The 8,023-nt window shown below is 30.8% G+C and overlaps 1 long non-coding RNA gene across 1 annotated transcript; it reads right to left on the bottom strand.

The window, feature by feature from the left end:
* Positions 1–2,560: 2,560 nt before the first annotated feature.
* On the bottom strand, positions 2,561–3,284 carry LOC138309488 (uncharacterized). Its single transcript, XR_011206288.1, has 2 exons — positions 2,826–3,284; positions 2,561–2,718 (listed from the first exon to the last, which is right to left on the bottom strand). It is a non-coding gene; the product is annotated as an uncharacterized lncRNA (long non-coding RNA).
* Between the last annotated feature and the right edge of the window lie 4,739 nt (positions 3,285–8,023).

Here is an 8,023-nt window from a genome sequence, read left to right as displayed (position 1 = left end):
CATCAAAAAACCCAAATGTAGATGACATAAAGCAGTATTTAGGTTCAATAAATTTTGAAAAGATACTATCTGAGGAAGATAGCAATAAATGTGAAGGTTTATTAATTGAAAATGAATGCTATATAGCTATAAATAAGATGAAATTAAACAAAGCTCCAGGCTCAGATGGATTAACAATAGAATTTTACAAAATATTTTGGCCACATTTAAAAGAAATGTTAATAGATTGTCTAAATGAAGGCTATTTACAAAATCAACTAGCATATTCACAGAGAGTAGGAATATTATCATTAATGTTTAAAAAAAATGATCCATTAGACTTAAATAATTGGCGACCATTGACACTTCTAAATATAGATTATAAGATATTAGCTCATTGTCTATCTGAAAGAATAAAACCTATCCTACCTAAAAATAATAAATACTGATCAGAATGGCTTTATCAAAGGGCGCGACATAAGATATAGCATTAGACTTATTCAGGATATAATAGAATATGCCGAGAAATTTAATATTACTGGATCTATACTATTTTTAGATTTTGCCAAGGCATTTGATTCAATAGAATGGGAATTTATGTTTCATACTTTGAAAAAATTTGGATTTAAAGAAAGTTTTATGAAATGGGTTTCAGTCCTATACAGTGATATATATATGCATAATAACAAACAATGGATGGCTATCAGAACCAGTAAAGATTATGCGCGGAATCCGTCAAGGATGTCCGTTATCAGCTCTACTTTTTGTAATAACAGTCGAGACATTATCAATGAAAATGAGACAAGATAGCAATATTCATGGAATCCAAATTAAAAATTCACAAGAAAGACATTTTAAAATCTCACAACTAGCAGATGACACCACCCTCTTCTTGAAACATAAAAAAGACATAACTGCAGCCCTAAATGCTATAGAGATATTTGGTAGTCTTTCAGGATTAATCCTAAATAGAAAAAAATCACTAGGTCTAAAATTAGGAATTAATAAAATAAACATAGAAGATGACTTTGAAAAGATTGATTGGTCACAAAGTGAAATAAAAGCACTAGGAGTATACTTTGGGCTTAATGCTATTAAAACATCTCAAATCAACTGGGAAAGTAAGATTGAAAAAATAAATAAATTAGTCAATACATGGAAAAGGAGGAAATTATCAATGATAGGGAAAATACAAATTGTTAAATCATTACTTATTCCTCAATTATCTTATCTTATATCTGTACTGACTATACCAAAACATATTGTAACAGAAGTAGAAAAAATTATTTACAATTTCATTTGGGAGGGTAAAAGTGAGAAGGTAAAGCGAAAAACTCTATGCAGATCATATAGCGAAGGAGGTCTTAACACACTTGATCTCAACTCCTATATTACAACTATACAATTAGGATGGATAAAAAAATTAAAAAGCAATGAAGAAAATCAATGGAAAATCATACCAAGATTATTTTTAAATCAATTTGGAGAAGATTTGTTAATTTTTTCAATGAATATAAAGCACACAAAACAACTAGAAGATTTCTCTAACATTCCACAATTCTATCAAAATATCATTAATGCTTGGGTAGACATAAATGGGAGAAATGTGAAACCCCCCAAAAACATAACAGATATTGGAAAACAAATAATATGGGGCAATCAATTCATCACATATAATAATAGATCATTGATCTTTAAAAATTGGATAAAAAGTAATATCATCACTATAAAAGATCTGTTAGATGTTGAAGGATACATAAATGAAAATGTAATATTGAACATATTACAAGATAAACACAATTGGATATCACAAATATCAATACTTAAAAACGCAATACCTAAAATATGGCAGGAAAAATTAAAAAAAAATCAGATATATCAAAATACAACATAAATGAGAAATATTATGAACTGTCAGTTGTTATGACACCCTCACTAAAAAACAATACCTATAATTAAAATTACAAACAAAATCATATACAACAACCTGATTGAGAAAATATCAGTTAGACCGATTGCATATATATCATGGGAAAACACATTTATACATTTTAAAAAATCCGAGATAGAACACAAATTAAGAAAAATCCCTTCAGTGCACCTTTAAACATTTTGAAGACAATAGAATGAAAATATTTAAATGGAAACTGATTAACAGAGTTCTGGCAAATAATTACCTACTTTATAAATGGAAAATAAAAGATAGTCCACTATGTAATACATGCGGAGTTGAAGAAAATTACAAACACTTTTTTGTAGAATGTAAATATATTAAATCATTTATTGCACATGTCAGCGATATGTTCAGTAAACTAGGTTATTGCAAAAAAAATGGTGACATTGGAAAATATAGTGTTAGGTTATAAAATTGATTATGAAAAATATGAAGGAGTTAACTTTCTACTTACTTATATAGGCTACGTCATTTACAAGGCCTACTACACAAGCAATTGTAAACAAAAAGCAATAAACCTAGAACATTCACTCAGACGAGAATTACACTCAGTCATGAGAACTAAAAAGTACAACAAATCACCTCTCCCAACATTCATAAAATCAGCTTGTGAAATCCTCGGAATAAATCTTGACTCCGATATTCTGTGAAACTTTGATAGTAAATCCAGTTGGTTTTCAGTAAAATGACATCAAGATTCACACTCAAATCTTCCTAATCCTTCACCATAATTTTCACTGTCCTTGATAACTTTCCATGTAGCTGTCCTTTACAGTACACTTCATCTGAAAAAGATTAACAGAACGACACGTGTCATAATATATTGGAAATAATTATTTTTGTGCAATATTAAGTAAAATACACTATTTATACTGACGTACATAATACTCACCTGAAATAGTTATCTGTTCAAACCATTGTTTTCTCCACATACATACAAATACTTCGCACAGGTACTTCTCCAACGAAAAAAACCACGTGTATGTTGTTTTCGTTATGATTTCCGGTTATGAGAGTTATCTTCTTCCGGTTTACACTAGTCATCGACTCAATATTTTTTTTTTTTCATTTCGATTTGCTTTATTATGGTCATCGACAAATTCGTTATAAAACTACTATAAAAGTCAAAATATATGATGTATTATTTATATGTTGCAAAATAGTAATTTATCCATTGCATAGTTCATTCGCATTTTGTCTGAGTTATGTCCCTTGAAAATCTTTGATTTAATATCCAAAATCACATTTTTTTAATGTCATGGTATTGCAAATGAGACAAACTTTTAATTTATATATTCAAATACATTAACTTTATTACAATATGTTTAATAAGCAATAATCTTTGAAGGGAATTAATGGTGACAAATTGATAAAAAAATATTATTGTTAAACAAAATTTGTATTTATATACCATTTATATACATGTTGTACATTTTGTGTGTCTGAAATAAAAAATTTTCCTGTAAAAAAAAAAAAAAAAAAAAAAATTTTCTGATTTAGAATTTTGCATGTTTTAAAATAAATCTGTACGCTGATTTTTTTTTACATTCCGGACTGTAATATACATGACTTCCTTCTTATCATTTTTTTTTCCGTTACACCTAGTTTGTGACGAACTTGACTGACATTTTGAAATAGCTGTTGTAAATATAAAATCTAATTGATTGAAAAAAAATCAAACATGGAAAGAGATAACACACAATCAGGTTATACTACATCTGTAAAGAATACATAATATTGATTTAAATTCTGGATTTTAATACTGGTACCGTTAATGAATAAATAATGAAGGTCAAGAAGAAAGTATCTGCTAAAACAACTGTTCAGTTTCATAATTATATTTGTAAGGTATATTTAAAATGTTAATTTAAACTCTTAATTTGAACTTTATACAATAATAAAGTGTGGAATATTCGCAAGTACTAAAAAATCGTTCGATCGCCAAGCTGTCTAACTATGCATATTATAAGTTACCGGTAAACAATAAAATGTGTGTTTACATTTATATTTTTGTGTTGAAACTATTTTAATCTCTCGCGTAAAATTGCGAAATTAACATAGAAGCGGTTTTAACTCACAGCCAAAATTAGAAGCAGTCCTCAACCGATCATATGTCGACATGTCAAAGCCACGAACCGATCTTTGTACGCGAAAGGCGTCGGTACGTACTATTTAAAATGTACAAAATGGATGGGGTGTCCATGATTTGGAAATTATATCTAAAGCGGTCGACGTTTGTAAATCCACCTTGTCGAAACATCGCAAAATGTTGTTTGAGGAACAGCATGGTTCTCTGTTGTAACGTGTTCGGCCTATCATGACACCAACAAAGGTCAGTGAAGAAATATGTTAAAATTCGTTGAATATCAGAAGAAAATGTCGTTTGGCAGTGACTAAAAATCAAAAGACTTGGAGATTGTGTACACACGTTTTTCTCTTCTTTTTTAGATCAACATCAAAATGATCACAATGCGTGTTACATAGAACTTCACCTGTAACATGTAGCGATGTAATCTACTACAGTGAGTAGAAACAAACTATAACTGTAAACAATCGTGCAATCTTATGATAGAACGGCAGTAAGGAAGATCTGTAAAATTGGTAACATGACTTTCCAGTGTATCAAATAATTAGCCACTTATGAATGTTTACATCAAGGCAAGATACCCCTATTACTCACCTTGGAAAAACACATCTGATTGTGTTCTGGGATATGAGTCGTAATTGTGAGCTCCAAGACAGATTTATGTTGGCTTTCAGAAAAACACCTGTCAGAGATAGAATCAACAATTGGTTAGCTTCTCAAAATTTCCCCTGTCAGAATGACTATAATAAAAAGTAACAATCATTGTGTTACTTTCCATGGTCAATATCAAAGCCTAAAAGATTATACCACTTGGCAAGAGAAATTTCCCATTTAAGACCAACATTATAGATTCTAAGAGTTTTTCGAGGAGTTACATAGAAAATCATTTTATTTGAAAGTGATTTTTTCAATCCTTTTGCAAGTCAAAACAACGACAGGTAAAAATGCCATTTATTACTAGAAACTTCAGATCACAACGTTTTGCTTAATTTATAAAAGTTTTTACAGTGTCTAAAAATCCTTGCAAACTAACACCATAGCAACCACATAGACTTTTGACTATGGCTTGAGGCAGATTTTTCCCCTATGGCATAAGAGTTTTTTGTAAGTGCAGCAAAAACCTAATTAGACTGTACTTCATGAGTTGTACTAGTTAAATTAGTAGCTTATGACTCTTTACAATGTGTTCAAACAACCATACTTACTCAGGGTCCCAAAAGACAATTTCAACATTTGTTTGACCTGTGTATAAAGTAGGTACAACTTGGTTATAAAGACCATTTTTCTTGGTTTCTTACACATGGTCTTTAAAGACATCTGAATACTCAAAAAGGCATTTTTACAAGATTAACACAAGTTGTATTCAAAATATGATTTTAAATAAACATAATACAAGAAATTGCAAAAATTTGGTAATTTTTCAACTTTTTAAAAGCGGTCAGTTATTGCACCATGAAAACTTATGAGTGAAGGCTTTGAGGCAATACCCTTTGCCTATATATTGAAGACCTCCAAACATTTAAAGGCTAGTATTATACATTTGTAAATGTAAAACTTCAATGCATTTTCCCTGAAGTAGATTCATATTAAATGATGTTAAAATCACCTGTTGTAAAAGAGTTTTCACTCCATGGAAATCACCATCGTCCAGCATACGAGCTTCAAACTCCACTTGTACAATCCTTAACAAAAAAAAATGCGTTTCCGTAAAATAAGAAAAATGTGAAGCATTCGTGTTGGTCTTCTTATATCTAAACGTTTGGGTATTTACATAAGCAGAATTTTGAAATATAAGACATACTCCTGTAACTATCTCTTAAAAAGGTTTTACACGATGTTACATGCATGATAACTTTTTATTTTCGGTTTGAAAGTGAATGCAGGGGTAAAACCCACTTTTATAGCAGGTAGATGTTTTTTTATGAATCGCAAATAGTATGACAAAGAACATTCTATGAAAGATTCGTTAAGTTTTGAGATCCTGAAAACAGATTGGATAAATTCAATTGTCCATTTTAATCCCTTTTCCTATATTTGTGACGCCAGAAAAATCACATCTTAAGACGTCTAATCACCGGATGGTGGGACTAATTTAGATGGTAAATTGTACTTTGCCCACGTCAATTTGGATTTCAAAACCTGGTATTAGATAAACAGGTTTTACTCCTTTGCCCAAAGCTGTATTGGCAGACGACACTCTTATATAAAAATCATACGAAAGTTGAAATGTAAGCAAAATTGTTAGCATGACGAAAGAAGGTTCCATGGCGAATTTAGGAGTCCATAATTTATGGAATCTGGCCATATACTAGAACAAATGTAAGTTTATAATGTATTAAAATTCATCTTATAATTTCTCATACTTTAACTTACATAACAGTATTAATTGTTTCTTAAAGCTGACAATGCGAGTTTAAAACCTTTTTGAATTGAAAACAAAACAAGAGGCAAGAGGGTTGACGGTCACCTGAGTGCTGCTACAGAAACCTTATTGCAAAGTTGGTTCAAATCTGTAAAAATTATTCCATACGAATCCTGCATAAACTTAAAGTTGAACCTAATTGAGAATTTTTTTTTTTTGTTTTTCATTTTATATATGTTAAACACCAAACCTAATGCTTAAATTTCATTTGCTTTTGCCAATAATAATTCTAAACTAAACTCAGTCATTGACTCATTAATTTCCTTATGTAATATTAAATCAAACCTGTGATATTTAAGCAAGTTAATGTTCATAATTTTAAAAATGAATTCCCTGACTCCTATACATATGTGTTAAAATGCTATTTTGTTAAACTTTACCCCCTTCGAAGGGGATGTAATGTTTGTTTTAATGTGTTTTTTTCCTATACAAAACATGAGAAGGGAAATCTGAGATCCAAGGCCATGAAATTCACAATTTTTGTAAAGGGCCTTTATGAACTTCCAATCTATGCTATTTGGTTCCATCAAATCTGTGAATTCAGAAGAAATATATTTAAATTAAGTTTTAGCCTATTTTGACCCCTTTTGTATATCCTAAACGCCCCTGGGGGTCGGCCAGGACTGATATGGATATGACGATAAAATTGCTGTCTAGTGGTTAAAAATTCTTACCCAGTTTGACTAATTCAACATCCTATGAAAAATTCACAAATGTGTTTTTCATATATAAAACTATAGTAAACTTGATCCCAAGGGGGAAACATTGAAACCCCAGGGGTTAGAAGGAATTCGCAATTTTTGTAAAGGACCTTTGAAGACCTATCCATTCCATCTATGAAGACACGATTGATTCTACCATGTTATAAGTAATTTCAGAAGAAGATTTTTGAAGTTTTAGCCTTTTGACCTGTTTTTTGCCCCCTTGTAACATGTTCAGGCCCCTAGGAGTCAGTCATGGAAAATTTGTTAATAGGATTCAATGGCCATTTCATAGGGATAATTCTCTGACAACATTTAACTAATCTTCTATTATAAATGAGAAATAATGCTCCCAAATGTGTTTTCACTTAACTAAAACTATAGCAAACTTAACCCCCTCCCCAGGGGGAAACCTGAGACCCCAGGTCATATAATTTAATTTTTTCGTTAGAGGGCCTTGAGACCTTTCAATCTATGAGGAGTATTTGATTCTGCCATTTCTGGAATTTCAGAACAAGATTTTTGAAGTTTTATGCCTATTTGATTCCCTTTTGGCCCCACCTTCAGGCCCCTGGGGGGTTGGGACCATATAATTCACAATTTTTGTTGATCTTTGGCTTTCAGAACGTTTCTACAAAATTTCAACAAATTTGGTTTAAGCAGTTTAAGTATGGAGAAGAAAGTAGAAAAAGTAAAATTCCCTTCTTTCATGACATGCATGTTACACTAATTTATCGCAATACGACAGAACGATCTTTTTTGGACGACGTATGACGACGGACAAAAGGCGATTAGAATAGGTCACTTGAGACTTGTCTCTAGAGGAATTTGTTTTGTTGGTATCTTTCTTTCATTAATGGCTTTTCAAGTTCAAAAGTATT

Source organism: Argopecten irradians, chromosome 15 (assembly GCF_041381155.1).
Source record: "Argopecten irradians isolate NY chromosome 15, Ai_NY, whole genome shotgun sequence".
Classification (NCBI taxonomy): domain Eukaryota; kingdom Metazoa; phylum Mollusca; class Bivalvia; order Pectinida; family Pectinidae; genus Argopecten; species Argopecten irradians.
The sequence above is the reverse complement of the archived record's forward strand: the minus strand, read 5'-3'. Positions and strand labels throughout refer to the sequence as shown.